Genomic DNA, 16,402 nt, shown 5'->3' with positions numbered 1-16,402 from the left:
CACCAAGTGGAGCTTAAGGCCTAGAAGGCAGATATATGGAAGGGACTTAATCTCACAAGGGAACCTGAGGGTGGAAATGGAAATCCTCTGAGCACAGGTGCCAGTGGAATAAAGAGGATGAGACTGGCAGGAAGAGAGTGAGGAAAAAGAACCAGGGCGTTAGCATCTGGTTTTAGAAGAAAGGATGTAAAAACTCACCTGCTTGCCTTCTCAAAGCCCCTCCGTTGTGAGGTGGGATGTGTATAATGAACCTTATGTTCAAACCGCAGAGAATTATGTTAAACTCTCAGGTGACTGGTTCATTCATTCTTTATTATTCCAGGTTTTAAAAAAAATTTTAAATGTTCAACCAAAATGTACCAACTCTAATTTAAAATTTAAAAAGTCTTTAGTACTCTCATCACTCAGCTGTACTCAACTTCTATCACAACCCCTGCAAAATATTTGAAAAGCCATATACTTTACTCCAGATATCATTCATTCATTCATGCATTCTCTTTTGCATTTATTTGTCCCAATTTCCTCCTAAATATTTATTGAGCACCTCTTGTACGTTGAGCTCTGTTCAGGCCCTAGAGGGATAGTGGTATATGACAGTCAAGGCCCCTAATCTTGTGGAGTTTACATGATGGTGGAGAGAGATAGTAAAACAATATGGAAACAAAACAATTTCAGCATGTCCACTGAAATATTGCCATATACCTACATTATCTCATGAATTTAATTTAAAAGAAAAAAAATGGTAGAAGTTTGAGATGTGTGCAAGTAGTAGCAGGTTTATGGGTGATTTTAAAGTACATTTCAGTTGGTAAATTTTCTGGAATTTGTTGACCTCCCAGGTGAACACTCAGGTGCCTTTGATTTGTTGTTGTTGTGGTGGTGGTGGTGGTTGTTACTGTTGTTGTTACGGTTTCTGAACAGACTCCCACCGCCTCCTCTCCTATTCGCTGTCTGCCTCCAGTTCAGGTGAATGAGGAAACAAGGTAGCACATTGTAAGAGTGCTCAGACACTCCATCCCTGGACCCACGTGAGGCTCCTGGGCACGTGACTGTAATCCACTTGGGTGTGACAGTGCTCTTGCTCCCCAGGAATGCCCTTCCTGGAGCAGTGTGAGCTCAGTATGTGGAAGGGACTTGCCTTGCTCACTCAGCTGTATTTAAACCATCTCTTCCTTAGTAACACCCACATGTAGTCCTGTGAAAACAAAGTTCTTCAAATCACAGAATCAGGTGATCATACATTGAAGCAGTTGGGTCAGTCAAAACTGTACTTGATGAATGAATAATTCGAGAGCTTCTTTATAAAAGTGACGGGTTTTTAAATGGCCACCATATGGGGGCAGGCAGGTGGCTGGCAAAGGTTTCTGTCCTGCTTTTGCTAGACAGGCTGCCCTCCAGCATGCTGTCAATGAAGGGCACTGATACAAAGAGATTCCTGAAGCCTCTTGCCAGGCTGTGTCTTGACAGAGGACACTCCTGCCTGAGCAGGCGGCAGGTGCTGGACCCGGCTAAGCCCTGAGCTCGCCCGCAGTTATGCTGTCAGCCTCTTTCAGCTCTAATGCTTCGTGACAACTGCCTACCTGGACTATGATAATGGCAGAAAACCTCTGCAAATTTGATGGGGGATTTCACACAGAAGAGTGGCCTCTCGTGTTGTGTGAGGCAGAACACTCTGGTTCTCTTTGCCAGTGGGAGACAGAAGGTTAGGGTCAGGACCTGGGCAATGGTGGAGCTTTGAAAATCCAAATTTGCGGTTGACTCAACCTCCTCGCTGGCTCTGTGTGTCACATACATTTGTTTTCTCTCCAATGCATGAGCCTCAGCTGTTCTTAAAAAAAAAATGTTACCGTAAGATTATCTTTGAACTGGATTCCTCATGACATTCAATAACATGGAAGGCTGACAATAAATGTAATGAGTCAATACTTCCCCTCTGGATCAAGGAGGATCAAATCCCACATTGTCCTTGGTTGTCTGGATTAAGCTGAATGTTTTGCGTGAATTATACAGCCGATTGAAGCTTATTCAGTGGTTCATAGTCAACCATTTATACCTCGCCACTTACACCTTTCTTCTGTACACATCAAAAACGCATTTTTATCTCAAAACTCTGCTGTCCGTTGGGTCATCAAATTTATTAAAACTAAATTAATGGGCTTCATTGTTTTGTTTTCTAGCCTGTAGGAATGGGAAAGACACAGCTAACCTGAGAGACCTTGGAGAGCTGAGTGGTAATCAGAGAAGTAAAATATTAGAGCCTACTTTTTGGAAACCCAAATGAAATAATGCACGTGAAGTGCATATTAAGGTGCCTCTGTGAATGTTAGCTTTTGTTATTTATTATTATAAAAAATTTTAATTGTACTAGAATTGGGGGCACTTCTGTCATTGTTCAGATACTGAGAATTAATTCCTCTTCCTCTCACCTTTGTGACTGTAGAGGTAGGAAAGGGGCAGCAGGCTGCTCACTTTGTTTACACATGTCTGTTAGAGTGTTAGCAACTGTGTGAATGTGTGGGGCACACTTAACGAATGGGAGCCATGGCAAATATACCTCTGCTGTGTCTTGAGGGTATACCAACCTTTAAAACACGTGAGACTTTAGACTATTTCTGATATCAGATAACTGACAGAAAGACTGTGTGATTCTGCCATAAAGTTGAAAATGGGCCCTAATGAAAACATATGCATGAATAAACATTTTCAAGTGACATTTTCCACTTCGTTCCTCATCCTTCCTCTCATCGGAGACTCTTGGCATTCCAGAACTGTCTGTGCCACGATCTGTGTCATGTTTATCAGAGCATCATTTTCAAATAGACAACGGTGGACCTGTTTTCATGGCAAATATCATTTGATTTTTTAAAAAATATTTTTATTTATTTCTAGGAGAGAGAGAGAGAGACAGCGTGAACAGGGGAGGGTCAGAGAGAGAGGGAGTCACAGACTGAAACAGGCTCCAGGCTCTGAGCTGGCAGTCAGCACAGAGCCCGACGCGGGGCTCGAACCCACGAACCGCGAGATCATGACCTAAGCGAAAGTTGGACGCTTAACCGACTAAGCCACCCAGGCGCCCCGGCAAATATCATTTGAAAGGATTAAAAAGATTCTGTGACATCCTGGATATCAAAATTTCCTATAGTGTTCACAGCTTTAAATACTGATCTTGTACTTATTTTACTGTATATTATTTAACACTCTTGTAGCATTTACTCTATAGCAGGTACTATGCTAAGCACTTTCCAAATGAGACAATACTCATTTAATAGTAACAGAATTATATGTAGCAAGTACTTTTATTAACTCCCTCTTACAGATGATAAAACTAAGGCAAAGAGGGGCGCCTGGGTGGCTTAGTCCGTTAAGCGTCCGACTTTCGCTTAGGTCATGATCTCGCGGTTCGTGGGTTCCAGCCCCGCGTCGGGCTCTGTGCTGACTGCCAGCTCAGAGCCTGGAGCCTATTTCAGAGTCTGTATCTCCCTCTCTCTCTGACCCTCCCCTGCTCACGCTCTCTCTCTCTCTCTCTCTCTCCTAGAAATAAATAAAAACATTTAAAAAAAAAACAAAAAAAAAAAAAACTAAGGCAAAGAGAAAGCAACACACACTGAGTCTGTGTTCTTAATCACCACACCGCGTCTATAGTCAGTGTTTCAGGAGAGCCATGCTATATTTCAAAGAGTACATCAAGCTTTGAGGCTAATTTTTCCCATATGAATTTGGGTGTCTTGCCGGATATCTTACTAAACTTCAGAGAAGTTTTAATCTTGTAGTTTTCTCTTAAAAATTGGACATTGCTCCTAATCGATTGTTTTAGCTTTGAGCATTTCAACTGTTTGGAGTGTAAAAACGTTTTCTTTCATAGTAAAAGCTTTGACATGGTCCTCTCTGACCCTCATCCCTTCAGATAATTTTGAAAGAAAACAAGAGGAAATGGTGGCAGCCTCACACACACCCATGACCACTGTCTTACCTCTAGGATTCCTGAGGATATACTCAGGTTGAAAAGAAGCTCAACCACTCTAGATCTGGGATCCTTAAGAAGAAGTTCAGGGCCTGGGGCCGAGGGGGTTGTAGGTGCAGGGCACTGATGTTTCAGGGGCCATCGAGGGCGGGAGCCTCGCTGCCGGGGGCCCAGCGGCTGCTGCAAGAGGCCCCTGCAATCAGCACAGAGGCCCTTGTGAGTTGCTGGCGCTTCCATGACCAGCCTCCTGGAGGAGAAACTCCAACCTTATTTCTCACAGTCGGCCAGTCTCGCACTGCCCTGGGCTCCAGAAGCCTGAGCTGCTTGGTACTCACAGACCCACTCCATGATGTGAGCTGACAGAGCAAGCAAAGGGGTCTCAATTATTTGAAGATGAGGTACTGAGCTGACATTTATGGGTGAAGATTTTAAGAAAGAAGAGAACTGAAACAACAAACAAACAAATGGACAAAAACCAATGAGGAGTGCTTTAGCAATGCTTTAGAAAATGAGACAGAAAAACCATAACTTTCACATTAGAACAGTATCATTAGTGGAAGGGAAAAACAATCCATACCACTGGAACAACATGAGTGATCTGTAAAATCAAGTAAAAGGACAATTTCGAACAAATAGCAAAGAAACAAAGCAGAAGAAATAAAAAATCATGAGTGAGAGGTAGATAAGAAATAAGAGAGACAACTCCAGGAGCTCTAGTAACCATTCCCAAAGGAGGAAAAGTGAGAAATGGAAATGAAGCAATAACAGAAGTGAGTGCATGGACATACCCACGTATGTGTGCATACCCACGAGTATGTGTGTGAGTCCCTGCACTGAATAAACACTTGAGTTTTCAGATTGAAAGGGGTCATCAAATCTCAAGAAGAATTAAAATTAAAAACGCTCTCAAGTAAGCATATAATTTCCTCCTACTTCCTCTGTATTATGATCTATTTTAGATGAGTACACTGATAGAGGAGGATTTTTTTTTCTGTTTTACAAAGAAAAAATCCAGTTAGTTCCAGTGTAAAGTGCTTTTGAACAAGGTGGGATTAATGACAATGAACAGAACAGATTCAATTCCTGCCTCAGAGCTTACAGTCCAGTGAGGGGCTACCAATGAGCATTAAAATGGTATGTTATACACCCCCATAATAGAATAAACCTGGGGAGCTGTGGACACGTAAGTGAGAAGTGCCTAACTCAAATTGGTATATTTTCTGGAAAACTGAGGAATAACACAAATTAGCCAGAAGAGGAGAGAGTGTTCTAGGAGAGCTGAGGGAGGGCGTGTTGGAATAATTGGAAGAAATCTCGCTGGCAAGATTCAGGAGTTGGGGGTGGGGAGGCAGAGACAGAAGAAGCAGAGAGTTAAACTGGTGCCAGATCAAGTATCAAGTGCTTTCTATGTTTTGGGCACCATTCTGGGTATTTACTCCTCATGATGGTCATATGATGTTGGTGCATCCCCATTTTTCAGACGAGGAAATTGAGGCAAGGAGAGGTTAACTAACTGGATCGAGTATACCCAGCCAGTTAAATGGCGGAGCCAGGCAGTCTGGCTCGAGAGCCCACACCCTAAGAATGTTGACAAAGGAAGGATTTTATTTTTTAGTACTGGTTGACCTTAGGAACCGTATCTAGTGGTTTCAGACATAAGAGGATAGTCTTTACTAAACCACCCTCACACAGCACTACTGCAGTAGCTGACACACATGCCCGCCTGTCGCATCTGTGGACTTATCTGAGTGCTCTTAAACCATGGGTAAATGATCCCCAGGCTGTCTTTAAGATAATTAGAAACAAATGGAAAATAGTTCTCTTATATTATCAACAGTATATCAGCAAAACTTGTGTCTTAAAATGTGCATTCAATTTCTAATATTAAAAAACATAGTTAAAGCCATATGTTGGATATTATCACGCATCTTTGTGAAATTAGTAGGGGACCCATTTGAATAACCATTTTGTTTAGATCAAACTTACTGGAGGTTTTTTTTTGTTTTTAAGTCTTTCCTCCCCTTTTCCTCTGACCCCTCTGCAAATCCAAATATGAAAGAAAAACTCTGTGAGTATGTGAATGTGTGTATGCATGTGCATATGTATGCCCATGTATGTGGGTGCCTGCAATAGAAATAGATTGTCAAAAAACAAAGCCTTTTGGAAGATTGTAATTTGGAGAGATGGGTGAAAGGTGGGGAAGCTAGCAATTGTTCAAGAAGAATATAGGTGGTTGGTAATTAACATGGTGAACCCAAAAGAGCTCTTCCTTTTCCTTTATTTTCTTTTTCTTTCTTTGGCCTAGAACTTTGGTGGAGGGGAATGCTGGTCTGTTTTGTCTAATCTTCTAGTTATTCCCCTAAAAGCCTAATGACCATATCAGGTAGCTCTAGGAGAAAGCCTTTTAAAATCTCTGCCCAATCAATGCTTGGGAAACTTTAATCATTGTTGTTTTGCTAATTTCCCCATTTAAGGTCATCATACGTAAGTAAACACTGGGTAGACTGGATTTTCTGAAATGAGTAGTCCCTTGAAAGATATGCCTTCAATATTACCTTCTATTTCTAAGGAATGAGAATCATGAAAGAAGTTACACTGGTATATTTGGGAATACAAAACGTTAAACAACTGTTTTATACCAGCCAGTGAGACATCTAAATGTTGTGCAGACATGAAATCACAGTGGGCCCTAATGAAAGCTGGGAAGAAAATCCATCAGTATCACCACCCAGAATGTTAGAAGGCAAGAGTCCTGTGGATTCCTGCAAATTTAAAAAAAAAAATCATTTTGTAACAAATTAGTTAGATTTCCATAGAAGACACAAGCAAAGAAGTAGATGACTTAAAAAAAGTTTAAAGGATGAAAGCATATCTCTGATCACTGAAACTGAAGAGGGTCTTGTAAAACAGAGTTTAGCCAAGGTAAGAAAAACAAACTCAGGAGTAAACATGAAATCAGTTGATTTAGTCTGCCTTAAGTAAAATTGAACACCAACAAAATCTCTTGATTGTAGGAGCTGAATCAGCAAATAGAAGAAAAATCTCCCAAAGCATCAACCCTATATTTACAACCCACTTGAGGTTTTTCACTCTGACAGACTAGTCACTAAGTATAGACGGTCCTCCCACTCTTGGTTTGTACAACTTTAAATTTGTCCCTTTCTTTGGTCTGGGCCCCAGGAAACATTCTAGGGTCAGACTGTGTCACCTTGTGCTTTTTAATTGATGCTTCATCTATAACAAAGAGGCCAACATTTTCCATGAGAAGTTTTCTCATGCAGAAACCGAGTGGAAACTCACCTCATTCTCATTGCCTAACAGGGGCAAACATAAAGAAGGCTGGTGGGCCTAAATGCCATTGAGTTTGATAAATATGTATGGGAGATCTACTTGTGTACAATGTTTGGTTAGATGTGGCAAGATAAGCAAACCTATCCCTTACCTTAAGGGCTGTGTACCTACTAGTGGGAAGCTAAGGCAGGTGAATATCCAGCATGAGACAAGCAGGACTAGAAAAGAAACAGGGCTAAATTTTTTTTTTAAACCAAAGAATTGTTTGTGTTCAAAGGAAGAGGCAAGAGCATTCCAGATGAGGCGCTTGGGAAGGTGGCATTTTCCTTAGACTCAAGTAAAGCGAGAAGATTTTGAGAGGCAGGCAGTCTCAGAGGAGAAGAGCATGGGTAAGGACGCCCCTGGAGAAGGAAGCTGTTGGTGGTGTACAGTGATGGGGCCAGTGTGGGGAGGGGGAGCACAGTGATGGTCTGTCAGGGAGGGGAGGCAGAACACAGTAATGGGGCTGGAGAGGGGTGTGGGGAAGGGAAAGGAAACAGTGATGGAGCTGGTGAGGAGGGGAGTGGGGCACAGGACTGGGCCAGCAGAGGTTGGGGAGCACAGTAATGGGGCTGGCGGGGGGGCTGGAGCCAGTTGGTGGGTTGGAGCCGTTGGTTCAGAGCCTGAAATGCCATGCAGAAGTAGTTGTGGTAGACATTTGAGAACTGAGCTGTAGAGAAGATAGAGTGAGAAAGACTCTCTACTTTGGCTCAGAGAAGACAGCTATGCCAAAGAGGCACAATATTAATAGCCAAAAATGTGACTTAAACTGAATACCAAACTCTGCTCGTCTTCCAAAGTAAGTAAAAAGGAACTGATTCTTAATCACAGCCACCTCTCTCCCACCTTGGCTTTTCTTCTCCTCCAAGTCCTCATCTTCAAGCTTTTAGCACCTTCCATGATCCATTCGTATGCTGACTGTTTGGATTTTATTCTCTTGCCTTTATTCTCTGTAGGCCTGTTGTCATCTCTCTCCCAAGACTCTTTCCTCTGGCCCCTCTGGCTTGTCAATCTTTGCTCATTTTGGGGTGGAAATTTAATCTAGTGGTAGGTCTGTTATGTCCTCAAGTCCAGAGGGCATGAACGAGACTTGAGATAGTGACAATGGAGAGGAGGGGATAGATCGAAGACACCTTTAATGGCAGAACAAAAAATAGAATTTGGCAGCAGATAAAGCGAAGAGAAGCAGTCAAAAGCAGCATCAGATTTAAGGTGAATGTTGAGTAGTTGCAAGTGGACAGAGAACTCTGGGAGAAGAACTTTTGAGGGAAGATGATGATCACAGGCTCTGTGGTTGGCATATTAATCCCGAGGTTGCTTTAGATGAATATTAAAAATTATAGAATTTCAAGAATGGGGAGCCTTTGTCTAGTGAATGCTCAGATAAAAGTTTAACAGGTACATTTTCACAAAGATACTGGGCATTTAGGTGGGCATAATTTTTATTTTATTTATTTTTTTGAGAGAGAGAGCATGAGTAAGCAGGGGAGGGGCAGAGGCAGAGGGAGAGAGAGAATCTTAAGCAGGTTCCATGCTAGGCATGGAGCCCATCATGGGGCTCGATTTCATGACCATGAGATCACAACCTGAGCCGAAAGCAAGAGTCCAATGCTTAACCAACTGAGCCACCTAAGTACCCATATGTGGGCAAGATTTTAACAGGTGTCATGATGAGTAAAGATACTATGAAATAGCTGTCTGTGATATTTCTGCTTTATCCTACAGGCAATGAGAAGTCACTATAAGTCTTTGATCTAAGAAGTAACTTAAAGACAGATTTTTTTTTCAGATGAGATTTAAAAAAGACCATTTGGAAGGAGGATAAATTGGAATAAGGGAGAAATGCACGGAGTGTTTTGCAGTAATAAAAGAATGAGGGAATGGTTTATGAATAAAAGAGGTTGTGAAACTATGCTGGCAACCGTGGAGTGGAAAGGAAGAAACAAATATGAGAGATGTTTTAAAGGAGGGAGGATGTCAGTTGAGAGTTTGGTTCAGGGGCTCCAGAAGATCTGGTTCAAGTTTTGCTTCTCAGACACTTCTTTGCTGTGTGACTTGGGCAAATATAATTATTCAGTGCCTCTGTGAGTCTCAATTTGCTTACCTATAAAATGAATATGAATAGTGCACCATCACATTGCATGGTTATAAGGATTAGAGAACAAAAGTCACATAAATTTCTTAGTGCAATGTTATAAAACTAGTTAAGAATGCATTTTCTTTTTTTGTCCATTGAGGCATTTTATTTGCACATACCTATTACATTTCTAGAAAAATTATCCCAGTGTTTTCCCTCCTGTGTGTTTTTGTCTTGCTTTTTCATGGTCCGTGATGCCAGCTGAGGTTGTCAGTACAATGAAACCAAACTGGCGGGACGGGAACAGATTATTCTGCCATTTTTCTAGATCTTTGAGTTGTTCATCCAATCTAGAGCTGATCACTCCACTCTTGTTTAGCCTGCCTGTGAGGTTCACAACAATTTTCCTAGCTTTGTGATATCCATCACCATACGTCATCATCACAGTTAGAAACCGGACGATAGGCTAAGAAGAAAGTGACATTTACCTCTCTTTTCAGCATTGTTAATGCTCTTGAGAACATCTGCTAGGGCATTCATGTGCACCATTATTGCGGCACAGAAAGATGGCAGAGAGAGCAAAGGATGCATGTTATTACTAAAAGTACAGTCCTTAGCCATAGTAGTGATTGTGAAGAGTGGAAGAATCAACAGGACCAGATGCCTAATTGAGTATGAGTGAAAGGAAAGGGATCACTGATGACAGATTTTTCACTTGGGTTACTGGAAGTGAGACCACAGAAAGAAGAAAGTCAAGAGGGGGTGCTGAAAATGATGAGGAGGCTGGTTTTTGCCATGTGGAATGGAGGCAGTGGCCCTGCCCTCTGGCACTAAGGAGGAGACAGCTCCACCTCCTGAGCCTGCCCTTTGGGCCTCTGAACTGCCCTTGGGGCATCCTTCCCTTTCTTGAACGTTAACACATGTTCATTGCCTGATAGGTCCGTCAGCCCATTTCCTGCCGGTAGAATCCCAGAAGTCTGACAGCCTTCCTTCATTTCATCCCAGCTCTGTCCCCTTCAGACCAGGATGGTGCTATTTCTACTGAGATGGGTGGTTAAATCCACAAGTCACATGCCCAATCTCTGTGTCCAGCAGCACACTTGGAGTCGTCTCCAGAGCCTGCTCTCATTTTTTTTTACAACACGGATCAGCTGAATATTTTCCAAATCTTCAAGTTCTGGTTCCTTTTTGCTTCTTCAATTTATCTTTTTCCTTTTGCATCTCCCTCCTTCTTGCATCTCATCTCCCTATAAGGAGCAAGGAGAAACCAAGCTATGCCTCCAACACTTTGCTTAGAAATCTCTTTAGCTAAATATCCAAGTTCATCATTTTTAAGTTGTGCTTTCCATTCCAGGGAACACAATCCAGACAAGTGCTCTACCACTTTCGAGCAAGCGCCAGCTTTCCTCCAGTTTCTAATATCATGCTCCTCATTTCCACCTTGAGCATTCATGTTTCTTTCTTTTTTTCTTAAAAATTTTTAATCTCTGAAAGAGAAAGAGAGAACAAGCTGGGGGAAGGGTAGAGAGAGAGAGAGAGAGAGAGAGAGAGAAACAGAGACAGAGAATCTGAAGCAGTCTCCAGGCTCTGAGTTGTCAGCACAGAGCCTGATGCAGGGCTTGAACTCATGAATGGTGAGATCATGACATGAGCTGAAGTTGGATGCTTAACCAACTGAGCCACGCAGGTGCCCCGAGAATTCATGTTTCTGGCAGCATTCTTTTTAAAGCCATCAGGCTTTTTTTTTTTTTCTCTCCTGCACCTGAAAACTCTTCCAGCTTCTACTTATTACCCTATTCCAAAGCACTTCCACGCTTATAGCTATTTGTTACAGCAGCACCCCACTTCCCAGTACTACAATCTATATTCATTTGTTGGGACTGCCGTAACAAAGTCCCACAAACAGTGTGGCTTAAAGAACACAAACTTATTGTGTCACAGTTCTGAGGTTTAGAAATGAGGAAAGGAGTTGCTCCAAGCCTTTCTCTGTGACTTATAGATCATCGTGTTCTCTCTGTGAAGAATATGGTTCTCTCTTCACATGGCATCCTCTCTATGTGATACCTCTCCTTGCATCCAAATTTCTCTTTTTTATAAGGGCACACATTGTATTGGATTAGGGCCCACCCTAATGACATCATTTTAACTTTATTCACTCTGTTAAAACCCTATCTCCAAATAAGGACTTATTCTGAGGTACTGGGGTTAAGACTCCATCATCCTCCATAACAGTTGAATTGTAAGGGTTGATCAAGGGGGTTTATAACCAAATTATGCACTTGTGGATTTTCTAAATCAGTCTTGTGCTTTCAGAGGATTACAGTTTTTGACATTTCTTATCTGTTTTGATGAGAGTCTCCAACTCCAGGAGAAAGCAGGCAAAGAGATAACATTATGCCTTTTGTTGATGATACTAGTTTCACAGGGAGGGTGAGGAGAGGAGAGCACAAAATGGTAAAACTGATTCATTTTCCAGCCTTGCCATATATGGGTCTTCTGGCTCCTAACAAAATGAACTTCCTGTGATGAACTGATTTTCCATTTTAGTGTTTTCTCTGCCAGAGTAGAAGCCTCTTCTGCATGAAGCTCTTAAGGACATATAGGATTTATATCTCTTAATAGAGTTTAATCACAAGACTGTCTGGGGATTTGCTTTAGATTCTTTCATGTGCAAAAGTCATCAAATTTAATGGCTATTTTAGAGTTTACATTGGAGACAACTTTATAGAAATGGCAAAATATGCTCTGTATGGTAGAAGAGCAGCTGAGCTCTATATGATTTTAAAGAAGCCTCTAATCTGTAGAAAACTCCTGAAATCCCAAGTGTGTTTGTGCTCACGTAATGATAGCAGAAATATTAACTTATGAGGCGTTTCCCCCTCACATCATCATATTATAAACTGTGAACTCAAAATACCCAAGGTTTCTGTACTACCAATTTAATTGTTTATTGTTCCTTTATTTTTGACCCTCCTTTGGGCTCCCTTTCATTTTATTTTTCACTGTTCTATTTACTTCCTGTTCTATGCAAAAATGAGGCACTTGACCAGAAATATTCAAATCTATGCGCATGCACGCGGGAAAGAGTCTGCTTATTATCTATGAAATCTGGATCAGACGCTTCCTGATTGTCTGCAACATTTTGTCAGACTCTCCGTGAGTCCTGTCATCTGGCACAGATTCTTTCCTTCATGGAAGGCCTTCCCAAGCCTGTGTCTGGTTTGTCAGCTACCATCGTCTGACTGACAGAGCCGACTTACTCTGCATTGATCGTCACCCCCTTTGCCATGCCAAGGAAACAGATGGAATGAAAGGAATAGGAATCAATAAGATTAAAAAAGTTTAATTTCCTTGGTCTCCCCACAGTATGCCACCTTCATTCCAAAGCAAGAGTTTTCAAAGGAATGTAATACACTGCCTTTAAAGAAAACTAGGGGTGTAGAAGCCTCTTGATTGCTTTGGAGTTTGCTCTGCCACAGCTTGACTGTTTTCTTCTTTTTCTTTTTTCTTTCTTTATAATTACAATATTTCTTCTGTATATAATTTTCCTTCATATTCACTTTTGTTTTGACTGCATGCTAGTTATTAAAGATGAGAAATATGAAAGAGCCAAAAATCTATGTATGACTATATCCACTTAGGTTGCAAAGCACAGACTCTGAAGTCAAACAATCCATGTTCAAATCACAGCTCTGCTATCTACAGGCACTGCAATCATTGGCAATTTGTTGAGCCTCTTTGAGCCTCAGTTTCTTCATCTTTAAGAACAGTAGTCTTACTGTGTTGTTGGACGTTTTGAGAGGAAGCACATGGAGCATCTCGAGTAGATTGTGATACTCTGTTGGCACCCGCTGAGGGTAGCCATTTATTACTATATATGGGTGGACAACTAACACCTAGAGGCAGTTGTAGAAAATAAGGAATATGTAATATGGAAAAACTTCAAAAAGAGGGTCATGATATTTGATACCTTTTCGATTAGAAAAGATAATATACTTTTCGGGGCACAAATGAAGAGACTGATAGTAAAGTTTCAGGCACATACTAAAAAATCTTTATAGGTTTTACTGGCCACTGGGGTTTTGTGCTTGGAAATAGTTGTCTAACATGTTATTCCAATTATAACCATATATAAGCCCAATGCTTCTGGGGGGATGTAAGCAAGAAAATACCTAACCACACAGAAAATGCCAGTTGACTGATACCCTTGTTATAAAACCCTACAGAAAGATGTTATAACTACTTTTGTTAAACGAAGCCAGACACTAAAGGGTAAGGACAGATTTTATTATTAATATACTATTGCAAAAGCAGAGAGGGCCTAATGATAACTGAACTCAACTTTCATTTGTACAAGGTTGACCTGGAATTTTAAAGAGAATGAGGAGTAGGGAGGGGGTGAGCAGGAGCTCAGTAGAGTAAGAGAAGTAGAAAATTACAAAGCATTGGTTAGCACAAATGCTGATTTGGCCAGTTGTGTCTGTTGGCTGGCAATTATCAAAGTTGGAATTCCATCCTCTCGCAGAGGTGAGATACCCATGCCCTATCAGTCCTGATGACTGCATTTTATTGTTTAAAAATTATAACGTGTATTTTATTATTATTATTTTAACATAATCATTTATTTATTTTTTATAATTAAATCCAAGTTAGTTAGCATATGGTGCAACAATGATTTCGGGAGTAGATTCTTTAAGCTCCTTACCCATTTAGCCCATCTTCCCTCCCACAACCCTTCTAGCAACCCTGTTTGTTCTCTATATTTAAGAGTCTCTTATGTTTTGTCCCCCTCCCTGTTTTTATATAATGTTTTTGCTTCCCTTTCCTTATATTCATCTGTTTTGTATCCTAATGTCCTCGTATGAGTGAAGTCATATGATATTTGTCTTTTCCTGATGGAGTAATTTTGCTCAGCATGATAACCTCTAGTTCCATCTACGTAGTTGCAAATGGCAAGATTTCATTCTTTTTTGATTGCTGAGTAATACTCCATTGTATAGATATATATACCACATCTTCTTTATCCATTCATCCATCGATGGACATTTGGGTTCTTTCCATACTTTGGCTATTGTTGATAGTGCTGCTATAAACATTGGGGTGCATGTGTCCCTTCAAACAGCATACCTGTATCCCTTGGACAAATACCTAGTAGTGCAATTGCTGGGTCATAGGGTAGTTCTAGTTTTAATTTTTTGAGGAACCTCCATACCATTTTCCAGAGTGGCTGCATCCGTTTGCATTCCTACTAGCAGTTCAAAAGAGATCCTCTTTCTTTACATCCTCACCAACATCTGTTGTTGCCTGAGTTGTTAAAGTTAGCCATTCTCATAGGTGAGAAGTGGTATCTCATTGTGGTTTTGATTTTTATTTCCTGGATGATGAGTGATTTTGAGCATTTTTTCATGTGTCAGTTGGTCATCTGAATGTTTTCTTTGAAGAAGTGTCTATTCATGTTTTTTGCCCATTTCTTCACTGGATTATTTGTTTTTTGGGTATTGAGTTTGATAAGTTCTCTATTGATTTTGGATACTAACCCTTTACCTGATATGTTATTTGAAAACATCTTCTCCTATTCTGTCAATTGCCTTTTAGTTTTGCTGATTATTTCCTTCATTGTGCTGATGATTACATTTTAAAGGAATGGCTTTGAGAAGATGTTTGAGAAAGACACTCCTACACTGCAGGAGATATCACCTGTACATATCAAAGAGACAGAGGCAGGACTTACATTTGGAAGCTCCCTTTAGTATAAGCTCCGAGAAAAAGTGGTCCAGGGCTTATCATCAGGTGTTGGCTTGAATAGTAAAATGCATGAGACTTGCTCTCATGGAATTTGTAGTCTAATGTCACCTCATACCTGTTAGAATGGCTACTATAAAAAAAAGACAACTAATAAAAAGTGTGGAGAAAAAGAAACCCTGTGTACTATTGGTGGGAATATAAATTGGTGCAGCCACTATGGAAAACAGCATGTAGGTTTTTCAAAAAATTTAAAGTAGAATTATCATATGACTCAGCAATTCNGCTGATGTCAGACGCGTAACCAACTGAGCCACCCAGGCGCCCCTTCAGAGTATACATCTAAAGAAAACACAAACACTAACCCAAAAGTGTACATGTACCTTCATGTTCATTGCAGCTTTATTTACAGTAGCCAAGATATGGAAACAATCTAAGTGCCCATTGATGGATGAATGAATAAAGAAGATATGAGATATAGATTGATATCTCTGATAGAAAGAAGATGTGATAGAAATATTTGTATATTTTATCTCATATAACNTGACCTTAAGGGTATTGTGCTAAGTGAAATAAATCAGACAGAGAAAGACAAATAGTTATGATCTCACTTTTTCACTTATGTGGAATCCAGAAAAAAAAAAAAGAGCTCAGCTCATGGACTCATGGATATAGAAAATTGATTGGTGGTTGCTGAAGGGGGAGTGGGTAAAATGAGTAAAGATGGTCAAAAGGAATAAACTTGCAGTGAGAAAATAAATAAGCCCTGGGGATGTAATGTACAGCATGGAGATTATAGTTATAATAGCAAANGTGTATAATATATAATGTGTGTATAACATATATTTATATAATTTATTATATGAGATATGCCTGAGAAAGAAATTTACCAACATTTTATTGTTGGTTTCTGTGTGTGTGTGTGTGTGTGTGTTATTAAAGTGCTTTTAATTATCTTCTTTAAATTCTTCCAATGTATTTTTCTATAAAAAACATTTTTTATTAAAAAAATTTTTACCATCAGATATAATCATTATAAAATGTTGTGAAATTCCTTCAAATATTATTTCTTAAATGACCCTCCCCTGATCCAACTACTTTTTAAACTGAAAAGTGTAATAAAAATAAAAGGGATTACTATTATTGTCACTGGAATGATTAATATTCAAAGGACGGCATGTGAAATCATAAGCATTTAGGTCTGTGCTTGACTTATATTCAGGTTTTGTTGTGGCATGTACATTTTTTGAAGGAAGGGTGCAATTTGAATACTATTATCATTGAACAACTAT

At 40.3% G+C, this 16,402-nt stretch overlaps 1 pseudogene; it reads right to left on the bottom strand.

Moving 5' to 3' along the window:
- Positions 1-9,558: 9,558 nt before the first annotated feature.
- On the bottom strand, positions 9,559-9,920 carry LOC144216444 (small ribosomal subunit protein uS8 pseudogene; annotated as a pseudogene).
- Positions 9,921-16,402: the final 6,482 nt, after the last annotated feature.

Source organism: Crocuta crocuta, unplaced genomic scaffold (assembly GCF_008692635.1).
Source record: "Crocuta crocuta isolate KB4526 unplaced genomic scaffold, BGI_CrCroc_1.0 scaffold564, whole genome shotgun sequence".
Taxonomy (NCBI): domain Eukaryota; kingdom Metazoa; phylum Chordata; class Mammalia; order Carnivora; family Hyaenidae; genus Crocuta; species Crocuta crocuta.
This window is presented reverse-complemented; position numbering and strand designations above follow the sequence as displayed.